Source organism: Pteropus medius, unplaced genomic scaffold (assembly GCF_902729225.1).
Source record: "Pteropus medius unplaced genomic scaffold, Ma_sr-lr_union100, whole genome shotgun sequence".
Lineage (NCBI taxonomy): Eukaryota > Metazoa > Chordata > Mammalia > Chiroptera > Pteropodidae > Pteropus > Pteropus medius.
The window spans coordinates 9,776,901-9,789,581 of record NW_024351729.1 but is presented as its reverse complement, the minus strand read 5'-3'; the positions used below and the strand labels follow the sequence as shown (position 1 = coordinate 9,789,581).

At 35.7% G+C, this 12,681-nt stretch overlaps 1 protein-coding gene and 1 long non-coding RNA gene across 26 annotated transcripts in view; one reads left to right on the top strand and one right to left on the bottom strand.

The window, feature by feature from the left end:
• Positions 1-4,524, bottom strand: part of CFLAR (CASP8 and FADD like apoptosis regulator) — a 37,891-nt gene extending 33,367 nt beyond the window's left edge. For 2 of the 25 annotated variants that reach the window (XM_039844403.1, XM_039844395.1), the window contains exons 1-3: positions 2,627-2,702; positions 2,372-2,452; positions 2,063-2,153 (exon numbers count right to left, since the gene is read on the bottom strand). The gene's annotated coding sequence lies outside the window, so the exon portion shown is untranslated. The other 23 variants (XM_039844407.1, XM_039844401.1, XM_039844408.1 and 20 more) reach the window with 20 other exon arrangements.
• LOC120587526 (uncharacterized) lies at positions 3,557-4,902 on the top strand. The gene is made up of 2 exons (XR_005648993.1): positions 3,557-3,683; positions 3,943-4,902. It is a non-coding gene; the product is annotated as an uncharacterized LOC120587526 (long non-coding RNA).
• The last annotated feature ends 7,779 nt before the right edge of the window (positions 4,903-12,681 follow it).

Here is a 12,681-nt window from a genome sequence, read left to right as displayed (position 1 = left end):
TTAATACATAACTAATCTTCCATGAGCTATTGCTGTATTTACTCACATTATCGTGAAAAAGCCAGAGAACATAACATGTGGCATTTACTACATTCATCAATTTACTGAGACTTCAATTTCCTTTGCAAAAAAAAAAAAAAAATTATATATATATATTATATATATATATATATATATATTATATATATAGCATGCCAAGCTGTGTGAGTTTGAGCAATATTTCTCTGTTGCCTACTCTATAAAACAAAGATCATTGACTTTAAAAGCTATTTTTGAAAGCTTCAAGTAAAAAAAAAAAACAGGATAGATAAGCCAAAGGAAAATACAAAAGAAGTTCAAGAAAAAAATTCAAGAATTTCCCAAGTAGATAAGGAAGCTGTAGTTCTCACTTGTAAAATCAGATGTTAAAAGGAAGCCATTACCCTGGGAAACATTTTAAGACTTGGAGCCAGTAGCTACAAGAGGATTTTTCAATTACATTGTAAAACTGAGGTATATAAATATTGATATGAGAAATAATGGATTTATTTCTCCAATTAAAACTTTTACTGCAGAAGACATAAACCATTTTGAATATGCAGATAAATATGGTATCAAATTGGTGGAGCTTAGTTCTTTCATAAATACTGAATTACTAAAGATGAAAACCCAGTATCTAGAATAAAAGGAAATAACAAAGAAGTTTTTTGTCTGTTTTGCACGAATAAAGACGGAGTGGTTAAAGTAGAGACCATCAGAGAAAAGTAAACAAAGAACAGGTACAAAGTATGGGAGGGTGGAAAGCCGTTTTATCTGGAAAGAAAAGATTCAAGAATACATATTATATAAATGAATATATATTCATTCATTTATATGCCCACAGGATCAAAGAAGAAATTAAAACCAGAATTGAGGAGGGAGAAAAAACATTTGGGCATCTGAACAGATTAATAAAATGTAAATTGTGGATACACACATTCTCAAAAACAAGAAAAATGTTCATTAGAAGAAAAAAAATCTTTCATTAGAAACACTAATGCCAGAAAGGAGTGAAATTACATGTGAAAAAAAGCAGAGTTATTAATAGAAAAAAAAGCAGTTCTTAAATATGACTGGAGAAACAGCAACATACAAAATAAAAAAAGAACAAAACATATTTCTAAAAACATTTAAAGACTATATTTGAATGCATAAATGTCTGAAAAAGACACTAAAACGCAACCTTTGGTTATCCTAGGCAATGGATTCCTAAGGGCTTTCTCTATTTACTTATTTTAACTCAGATAATTATAATACAATTTGACTGAAAAAGTTTTTGAAGAAAAACTATGCCAATACTAAGTGTTAAGTGCAAGTCTATGGTAACTGCAAAGCTAGTCACTGAGCATGTGAAAGAATAGAAGAAATGAACCCACAGGCCGAGTTGTGAAGTCTTCCTAGAGGAGGTGACAGGAGCTGAATATAAAGGAGAAATAGGACATTTCAATAATAATAGTATTTCTTCTCTCACTGATTTATAGTAAGGAAATCAAGGACCAGTGTGAAAACACATTGACAGCTCTGTGATCTGTCATTACTTCCCCCACCTGGCCCAACTGGCTTCCTCCTTCATATTCCAGGCTTTCCTGTGCAAAGCTGCCTTGAAAACATGTCACCTGTACAGGTTAACTTTGTCCCAACCACTGTATGATCTTCTGTCGGAAGGAACCAAGTGCAGATTGTTCCTATGTCCCCAGCACCCAGACCTCCGCTTGGCTCAGAGAAGCTCCATAAATATTGCTAGGAATGTACTGAATTAAAGAAAGGAGGCATTTCAGTACATAAACACGAGTTTAATTAGTTTTTGGTGTCTACAAGAAGAAATAACCAGAGTCCATTCCGGAGATCTAAAAATGCTACACTCCCGCTGACTAGGAGTGCTGTGGCTGAGTCCCCAGGAGGCTGAACCGCTGAAAGCAGGAGACTCAATCCATTTCCGCCGCGATCAGAGGATAGTGCCCCACGCCCCCGGAGTCCAGGGGGACGCCAGCACAGGGGTGCAAGTCGGGAGAAGAGGGGCGTACAGGGTTCTCTGTCTACTCACGCCGGGGCAGCCGCCAGCTCTTCCAGCTGGATCTCCACCAGGAAAGGTACCCACCCACGGAGGACACGAACAGATCTGCTGCTCCTGAAAACTGGTGTCGGAAATTCCCCGGAGAGGACAAGGAACTGGATCAGAGTGTTAGAGGTGGCCTCAGGGCAGGCGTCCAGGGACGCGCCACACCTCTGAAACCAAGTTTGAGAACTCTCCGCCCGGACCTTAAAAATCTACACAAGGCACACACGTGTCTCTTTGAATCGTAAACTCTCCCTTGTCTAGGCAAAGGGCCGACGTGGATCTCGGGGGAATTACCTGTGACGGGTGGAAACTGAGTGGGTGCCGCCGCTGCTCGCCACCACTCCACGGAGAGTGGGTGAGTGACCGACAGGCGCCCTAGCAACGAAAACATATTTTTGTTTCAGCTTCCAATAGGTTTCTCGCCACCGCTAAGATAAAAACAAAACAAAACTAAACTAAAAAACCTTTCCCCGACTACCCTCCCAACGTCCCATGTCGTGCAAGACTCCCAAAAATGTAGGGGACAAGGAGCACCCAGTTCCTGCGTACCTGCCGGTGGATTCACCTAAGAAAGCAGGTGTAAGATAGGGTGTAAAGATAGTTAAAGAAAAAGCAAATACCTGTTACAAACAAATGTAAAACACGAAGTCGAAAGAAAAAGCCCTTTTAATCAAGACATCCAATCCAGAAGCTGTACGAAAAACACGTATTAACATTAAAAAAAATGAAACCGTGTTTGGCAACATTGAAAATTCTCTAAACATGAGTCTTTTTGGGGTAAGTTAGAGGGCTGAGTCAAGTTTCTGTTCCCTCCTACTTGAAACATTTTGTAAAAAGTGTTATGTAAGGGAACCACCAGAGGGAAAATACCAAAAATTCTGTTCCTCTTATCTGAAATCAGGTCTGGCCCGCCAGAGCCGGTTGTACTTCTAGATTATCCGGTAGGTCTCAAAAAATGCTTGAGGTATGCTATCGCCGTATTGGCACCACCTCTCGTTTGAGTGAACAAATTTCAAAAGTCAACAAATATATTCGCAAGAGCTCCAACGTCCTTGAACTAACTTCCTTTTCCCCTGAACCAAAAGCAGTCTGAATTTTCAATGGCCTTTGTTCTATTGCAATCCACTGTCATTATGTAAAAGAACATGCCCTTCCGTCCAAATCCGGGCACCAGCAAGCAAGAACATCTTTATTTAAGTCACCTTAATTTCCCAGTCCTTTTGAAGAAGGAAAGGGACTGGGGAGGGGGGATACAGAAACAAAATTTTTTTTAAGGCTTTACATAAATCTATGTCAATCATTCCGAGCGAAATATATATTTAAATGCTTTGAGAAATAACAACGCTGCCCTACTTCCCCAAGCTATTGCGAGAGTGAAAATTCCTGCCAGGCCGCCTGCTCTCGCCGAATAAAGGCGAGCGCGCTCATATTACTGCAGGGAAAAAAAAAAATCCTCTTTCTCATCAACTGTTCCAAAGGACAACTGTCGTGTCTTTTGAACAGTTCACTACAGGTCTTGAGCAACTCTCAAGATGATCTAAGGCAAAGCTTACACGACGCTGGCAACGTGCCACCAAAGCTCGCGGCCTGTTTTCCGCCTTCGGAGGTACAGTGTTAGCAGAGGGTTACTTGGCCGGGTGGATGCGGGCGCGCCGGCCGCGCATCTGAGATGCCCGCAGCCTCTGGAAGCCCTCTCCAGACTCGGGTGCGGGGCGAGGGGGTGGGAGTGAGGGAAGGAGAGAGGCGGAGGGGCTCCGCCCAGGCCGGCGCCCGCGGGCAAACCAGAAATAAGGAATCTACAGGACTGAGTCACCTGCCAGAAGGCCCACCCCTCCCTTGACCCTTCCCCGGCACCCCGCTCCCAGGGCCAGTTCAGGAAAGCGCGCGTTGGGGAGCTGCGGGGAGTGACAGACAGCAAAGGCAGTGCTCGGGGACAGCGGCGGCCCTGACACGAAAACCTGAAATCAGACCTCGGAGGTCTGAGGAGAGTTGGAAGGTATCGAGCGTGGGCACCTACCGTCGCGTCCACCGTGGGACTCGCCTCTGGCTGGCAGCAGTCGGTCTTCACTTCCCGGCCTCTCGAGAAGCGCATGCAAAATGGAGGAAAAGAAATCGAAACCCTGGAAGCGGACGTGGCGCTTATCTACCTACCAACCGCCTCCTGCTGCCGCTTCGCGTGCTGGCCTCCCATCTCTCACCCTGAAAAAGTTTGATGGCCTGATATTAGTTGCGTTAGGGCCAGAGACCCCCCACTCACTAGCTCTCGATGAGTCCCCTTCGGTTGAAACACTCTCCTGGCCATAGCCAACCACTCAGTTTCCTGTTTATATCTTTTACGACTATTCTGTGAACTGCAGCGTAGTTGTACAAAGCAGTTCTAATTGTTACTACTGATTCAGCACTTCTAATGTGTTTTTTTTTACTGATGTATGGGAATGATAATAAATAGCAAGTGTGAAATAAACTTACTCTGGTAATCATTTTGAAATATATACATATATCAAATCATTTATACCTAAAATGAATACAATGTTGTATGTCTATTATATCTCAAAAATTTTTGCAGAAATAATTTCTGACCATGTGGCCAAACTCTAGGCAATGTTGGTATCCACCTGTGTGCTCTGAAAGTCAATTGCATTCCTTACGTAAATCTGGAGCTTGAATTGAAATATGCCCTCCCATCAAATATGCTTGATGAGAAATACTTGTATTCTTGCTGTCTCAATCAAAATTGAGCAATAACTAGTAGTCCTATTGACACAAATACTAACTCTACGACAAGAGGTTTTTGTATAAATAAAGTTGAACAAAATATTTTTGGATACCTTTTGTATTTCTGCAAAAATAATTTTTTTGAATTTCTTCCTTCTACGGTGGTCGTTAAAAAATTAGTCATCCACAAACATGGATTCCTAATCATATTGTTCTTTGTTGAAAACACTTAGACACACTTCTGCTGTATAAACAATGCTTAAATGTCTATGTAGAATCATATGTGGCCTATGTGTACAACCCTAAAATAAACCAGAATGGGTGGTACAGCTTTAGTAGTCCCAAAGGAGGCTAAGATCAAAGAAGTTCTGGAACACAACTTTATTTTTATGTTGGTGAACATCTGGACCTACAATGGAGCAAAGGGAGTAAAAAAATTAAAAATGAAACAACTTGGTCTTAGTCTCAAAGAATTCACAGTCTAGAGGCAAGAAAACAGTCTAGCAAAGTAGAATGAGATAAATCATAAATTAAGGATAAGCATTGGACTGAGGGCTTGAAGAGATGGGACTTATTACATTTGTGGCAGGAATGAGGTTCCAATAAGACAGGAAGTGAAATGGAATGTGGGGAAATCAGGGAAAAAAGCCTAGGCTTCAACCAGTTGCTAGATGTGGAGCTTTGGAACTCTTGTGACACTGAAGCTAAATCTATGTGGTCTGTATAAATAAGAGAATGCTTCCTGTTAAATTACACAATCAGGTCAGCTTCACTATGTTATGAATATACCACCTGTCACGTAGCCCAGACTACAACACAAACCCACTACATTTCTCAACAAAGGTTGTATGTGCAAGCCATTTCATTATTTTTAGATTTTCACAATTTTTAGAATTATAGATTTTATCATGTTCTTATTAACCTTAGCAAGAATAATCAATTGACCTTATAGTAAAAAGGGGAAAGAAATAATTTAGTATATGAAGCAAATATAATAAATGCTTGTAAGTAAATAAAAAGGAGAGGTGATCAATTAATAAAATGGGTGAAATTATCTTGCTTGATCAAGATGGAGATTTCTGATTTAAAAGAAAACGATGGTATACATGGGATAGAAAAGTGACATATAAAACTCTTTGAACATCTGATGGTTGTGTTTTTATTTCCTTAGATATTCTCTTATTTCTTTCCTTTTTAAAGGATTGATTTTAGGTGGTCAAGTAAAGGGAAATTTATAGCCCTCATGAAAACTGATTATAAAATCAAAAAAAGAAGTAAAATTACTTTAAACATTTTCAATTCAAGTCAGCAAATATTTACTGAGGGTTTCCTTGCCACAAAACACTGTGGAAGAAAAATAGTGTAATTGTGTACAAGTAGTTTAAATGAGAATTTATACTCGTTATAAGAATTCTGAAAAAGTTTGCACTTAAAAAAGAATTAAGTTCTAATTAAGTATTTGTTGAACATTTACCATGTGTAAGGCACTGTGCAGACAATAAAAGAATAAATAAGGCATGATTTTCAAGAATTTATAATCTCCTAGAAAACAATATGACAAGTATAAAAATACCTAAGTTACAAGATAAGGCAAGCTATGTTATATTAGGAGGGTACAAAGTTCTGTGCAATTTATAGATGAAAGATTATTATCAAGAATCGAACCTCACTGATTCAAACTACAATTTCAGATATAGGTTTCTGAGAAAAAAATGTTTGATTGGTAAAATATACCACGTGTGGACCAAATATCTCTGGTGCCTCCTAGGTATTGACAAGTCATACCATTACCATCAGAAAAAATTAATATTAACCCTGCACCAGTATGTAAGTACCAAGAGGAGAGAAATTTGTTTGTTTTGTTCATTGATGTATCCTTAGGCCATGAAAACCCTGGCTACATAGGAGGTGCTCAATAAATATTTAAGCAAATGAATAGAATTAAAAGAAGAGGAGCTAAGATATCTGTTTCTGTTCTATTTGCAACTTCCTGTAGTTCCTTAACTTGGATCTTGGAGCAAGGCGGGACGAGCATACCCCATTATTTGCATGTAGGGGTTCTGATCCATGTAATTTTGACAAAAACAAAACAAAAAAAGGACCAGTGTGTTAAAGAGGAAATGTTTATTGTATGCAATGGCCATAGAGTAATTGGCTGCTTTTAGCAGAAATTATCTTGACTTTTGATGGTTATTATTTTTATTCCCAACTCATTAACAAGTAGGGAAAGTTATACAGCATGTGTTAGGAAGTTTAGGCCTAGCTGAATTCTAACATCCTTGCATTGGGATTGGGGAAGTGCCTTCTAATTTGGTAATATGTGCCCAGGTCAATCTCACAAGGCATTTTGTAAATGATCTTAGCCTTCTGATAGGGAATTGGAATCCATGAAGCCCCTTAGATAATTGAAAATATGTCTTTCCAATTCTTTATTCCCCTACACTTTTAGAGATTCATAAATGGGGTGTTAATCTGTGACAAATCATCTCCATTATCTCACTTGTATTATAGATCTTTCATTTAACAGAGACTTCCTAAACATCCATTACACAGGTACACAGATATGGTCCCTGTTTCCAATGAGGCCATGGTTTAACAGGGAGTCAAGCAAGTAAATGAATAATTATGATGCATATCATAAGTGCTATAATAGAAATGTAGATAAGGTTTAAGGCTGTAAAAAATTTTTCTCTTACTTATAAATGTGGAAATTGATCTATTAGAATTATAATTACTGATAAACCCAGATCAAATACAACGAAGCATTTATAGGTCATGAATCAAGAAACACCTTGAGTTTAATCCCTGTATTGTTAAATATATGAATTGTGACAGTTTTCCTTGTTGACACTTATTTAGCATCTACAGATATAATTTTAGTTTTTAATTTTATTTCCCTGGAAAGTCTCGTCTGAATATAAGCTTTATATCTGTATTAAACCCTCATGCGCTTGTATTATATTACTATCAAATGTGATTCTCTGGTCCAAGTAACACCACTGCCTGTGAACCTGATTAATCCTCTGTAGTAGGATCCCATCAGCACAGACACAGGCACTCTTTATTTTTAGGATAGTTATTACTATGGTTACCGTGAGCCACCAGTTGACCTTCAGTACTGTGCCCCTGAACAGTTAGTATTTCCCATGGAAATTTTGTAGCAAGAGAATAAATGACATAAAATACATCATAAATATAGCACAAGAAGAGCTATAATCATGAAATATATTCACTTGATTTGTAATTCATTCAAATGTATAATGCAAAGATTTTAAAAATCTCTTAGCTATTCTACAAAGTAAATATAATTAGTGCTTTTTAAATAAGTAGATTTAGAAAGATGTTTGATTGATTACCGAATCAACAGGAAAATGTAAGTTAAATGCTGTTATTATTTCCAAATTCAGTTTGAGAACTGAGTAATTAAAATTAGAGTAGGTGAAACATTTGCAGGGGGTACTAAATGCTTTATTTACAATGATATTCAATTGATAATTTACAAATACTATAATTGGTAAAAATCTAAAAGCAAAATATTTTTTAGCCATAATATGCTTTGAAAATCACTGTAACATTATTAGGAATTATTCTTTCCATTTTAAAACACAAAATTAAAATATATGATATTTCCAAATGGCATAAAACCTTCCAATTTACATCTTAAGTGTACATAATGTTCTTATTTTGTAATGATTCCCAGAAACATGTCTTTAGCAACAACCAAAATTCTTTTCAGTTAGTTTTGTAATATGTGACCACACGTCAAAGAGTTACTTCATTTTTTGGCATGTGAGATTAAACAGAAAAATATACAGACCTTGAGACAGAGATTTTGTCGTTTTCTATTGGCTAAAGCCATGTTTTAAATTGTTAATATATATCAAACAAAGGTAATTCAATCTAATACAACATGGAATTTAATCTTTACATGAGTTAGCATTTTGAATAGTTAATTTTGGGATGTATAACATTTATGATATGTAATGTAATACTATTTAAAAATAAAATACAGAAAAGATATTTTATATATAAAAATACATAAAATTAAAATAAAACTTCACAGCAAATCCTTTCTGATAGAATCATTGGCAGGTAAATGCAATTTCCATTGGGTGTTTTAGTCTCAGTTTCTGAAGCTGATTTTTTGACCCAAAATAAAACAAAACAAAAGCAAAAAGAAAAACAAAAACCAATAAAATCCCTTCTCTCCCCTCCCAGAAAATTGATATTGAAGGTAAACCAGGACTCACTTGGAAGATTCCATTCTCATTAGCATATCTATTTGAATTTGAATACCTTGCAACTCTAGAGAATCTGAGGATCCATGAGGATTATACCATGAAATCTTGAAACTTATGTTAACAACTGAGTGAGAAATCATATAAAATAACATTTAATTTTTGTTGCATTTAAAAAACACTTAAAAAATCTAATGGATTCTTTGAATGCTATTTATTAACAACAGCTGAATATTGTGAGGGGAAATCACATTAAATCCCAATTTTTGTCCTAATGTTCTATGTATATTATGTAAATATTATCACCTGCATACACTAAGAATACACAAATATAGGAATTAAAGGTTAGACAAAAATTAAACATTTATTTTTAAATGTTTTGCTAAACATAATGACTACGTGCTATCAGTTAATATATAAGATCAATACACTGTTAGGGCAAGGTTCATAGTACTGATAATGAATCCAAGTCCATCTTTGGTCTTCTCGATTTTTTTTTTTTTGCTTGATTTTTTTTTTCTCTCATGAGTAGATCATTGTATTTACGTGGTGGAAATGTTGTTGGCAGAGTTCATTGCTATGCTATTTTCTTCTTGTTTGCTTGTTCTGGTATTGGCAGTATTAGCTTCAATCAGCAGTTTCTTTGTAAAAATCTTAAGCCACTTATCTACTTCATGAATGTTAGTTTTGTTAAAACTGGTAGATAATAAATTTCGTGGGCACACATAAAGTACAATCTGTAGCAATTTGCTGAAAGTCCCTTTGTTCTCTCCTGTTGAGGTAGAATTCCCATTTTTCCCTCAGTATACCTTATTTACCATAAATTCTGTGTGGCCACTGGGTATGCACCAGGTGAGGGAAAACCCCATTGTCAATCTGTATGTTAAACATTTGCAAAATTTAATTCATTTTTATTAAACGTGAAATAAATATGTTTAAATATGTTTTCTTCTTACCCCAATGGATGGTCTTGCACATTCCCTGAGTTGTGTGTATCCATTTGTGGGACCATCGTGTTAGAAAATTAGTCTGTTCTCTAATAACCAAATTTTTATAAAGAAAATTGACAAATATAATCAGTAATAGAAAAGAGAAAGAAACGAATGAGGTTAAGACTCAGTTTACTGGAGTACTTCTGTCTAGTCCCTATGCAAGTGGGCCTTGCCAATGTCCCCTCTCTCGCTGAAGTTAAATATGCAGAGTGTGTATTTCTTTTAAATTTTAAAATAAAGCATCTTCCTTTCTACAGTATCATTAAGGTCTAAATTTGATCGAAGCAGTAAGTGGATGACTGTACATACACCTAATTGTATACCAAATTCTACTTGTCTCTACTGCTGCCATCACGCCAATATCCTGCAACCTCTTCTTTTCCTTCTTCCTTTTCTAATTTGTTTCTTTCATTATATTAACCTTCTACATGGATACACTCCTATTCTTTCCATGTTTTTGTCTTTGTACACAATTTCTATGCCACTAAAGTCCTCATGTTACTTTAAAAAATGTCTGAATCTGTTTCATTCAGTATGTCAAAACACAGTTTTCTTCAAAGTACAGGTATACAGTAAAATTACTGTATTATTTCATTTTTCATAAAATATTACATGCCATACTTTAGATTTTTAAAAAATTCCTACTGGTTATAGCAAGCATAATTAGAAAGTAGTTCTGAGAAAAGGTCCAAAAGGATAATCTTATGGCATTTTATAGTACTTATCACACACACAGTGCTTACTATGGGCTGTGAAGTCAAAATCTAAATATGGACTTACTAGCTGTGCCACCTTAGGCTTTGTTACTTTGCTATGGACTTGCCCTACATGCAAAATGGGGCTAATACTTTTACATGCAATCATCTTCAATGCTTATTTCGAGGTTAGCAAACACATCATTAGCATTATTTTCAATTGTAATTTGGTCATAAATTTTAAGAACAATTATCACATTTAATTGGTGCTTGTCTAAGTAACGGCAACAACTAAGATGACAATGGTTTGTGTGCTTTGAAGTTCCTAAGGAATTCAGGCAGTAATTTTCAAATTAACAAAATATATGGAAAAACCACTCCTGCTTCCAGCAAAAATTATGATAGATGAGATGGGGGAGTAAAACTACTGCTATTCTCTACTATAAATGTGTCAAGCACTGTACTTTCCATCCTCTCAACTTAACCCAGCAAATGAATTTATTCATGACTATTCAGGTTATCTACTTCTTGAGTGGGCTTTAATAATCTTTTTTAAGGACACTCTCGATTTCACCAAAAGTTATTGACATAAAGTTGTTTGTAAAATGCCTTTATTGTTTTAATGTCTCTAGGATCTATTGTGATATCTCTTTTTTCATTACTAATATTCCTATTTTGTCTTCCTTTTTTCATCAGTCTCGAGGTCCATTTAATTAGCTGCTTCCCACAATTTTTGACATTAGTTTTCATTTTATTGTTAAAAATATTTTCTACTTTTCCTAGACTTTTTTGAGCATGGGACACTTACATAGGGTACTATCGAATTTCCAAATATCTGTGGATTTTTTCAGATGTTATTTTTTGTCTAATTTCTTTGTGGTCTGAGAATATACTTTGTGTTATTTCAGTCCGCTTAAATGTATTGTTATGGCCCAGAATAGTCTGTTATGGTAAATGTTCCACGTACACTTGAAAAGAATGAATTCTTTTTTTTGAAAGGTCTGTAAATACTACATCAACCTAGTTGATAAATGTTGTTCAAGTCTTTTATGATCTTGCTAATTTTCTACTTGTTCTATCAATTACTTTAAAAGGATTGTTGACATCTCCAACTATAATTATGAATTTGCCTGTTTCTCTTTTTAGTTGTTTTGCCCCATATATTTTGAAGCTCTGTGCATATACATTTAAAATTTTTGTTTTCTTAATGAACCGACTCCTCCATAATTATGAAATGTCCTTCTTTAATTTTTATTTTTCAATTAGCTTACTTTCAGTATTATTTTAGTTTCAGGTGTACAGCAGTGTTAGACATTCATATAATTTATGATGTGATCCCGTTAGTCTAAAATGTCCCTCTTTATGACAATTCTTTATTCTAAAATCTATTTTGTCAATATTCTTTTCATTGATGTTTTCACAGTATCTTTTTCCATTATTTTTACCCTATATCTTTAAAGCTGTTTTCATGTAAACAGCTTATAGTTGGGTCCTGCTTTTTGCCCAGGCTGATAATGTCTTTTAATTGGAATGCTTTAGAATTTAAATTTTAGAACATTTACATTTAATATGATTAAGTTTAAATCCACCTCCTTGCTGTTTCTATTTGTCCTACTGCTTTTTGTTCTTTGTTAAACTCTTTCCTTATCTTCTTTCACAAAGTTTTTTATGGTTCCATTTACCACTATCAGTTTATTAGGAATTCCTCTATTTAGTGATTTCTCAAGTTTATATATATATATATATATATATTTTTTTTTTTTTAAATAAGTTTACTTAGTTTCAGGTATACAATATATTGGTTAGACGTCTATAATGTTCATAAAACGGTCCCCCCAGTTGCTCCCTCCCTCTCTTGGCTCTCCGCTTAACAATCATATTAATGCTAACTGCATTCCCTCTGTCATGTTCCTCATACCTAACTATCGACTACTAATTTGTAGGTTGCTTCCATATCTTGGCTA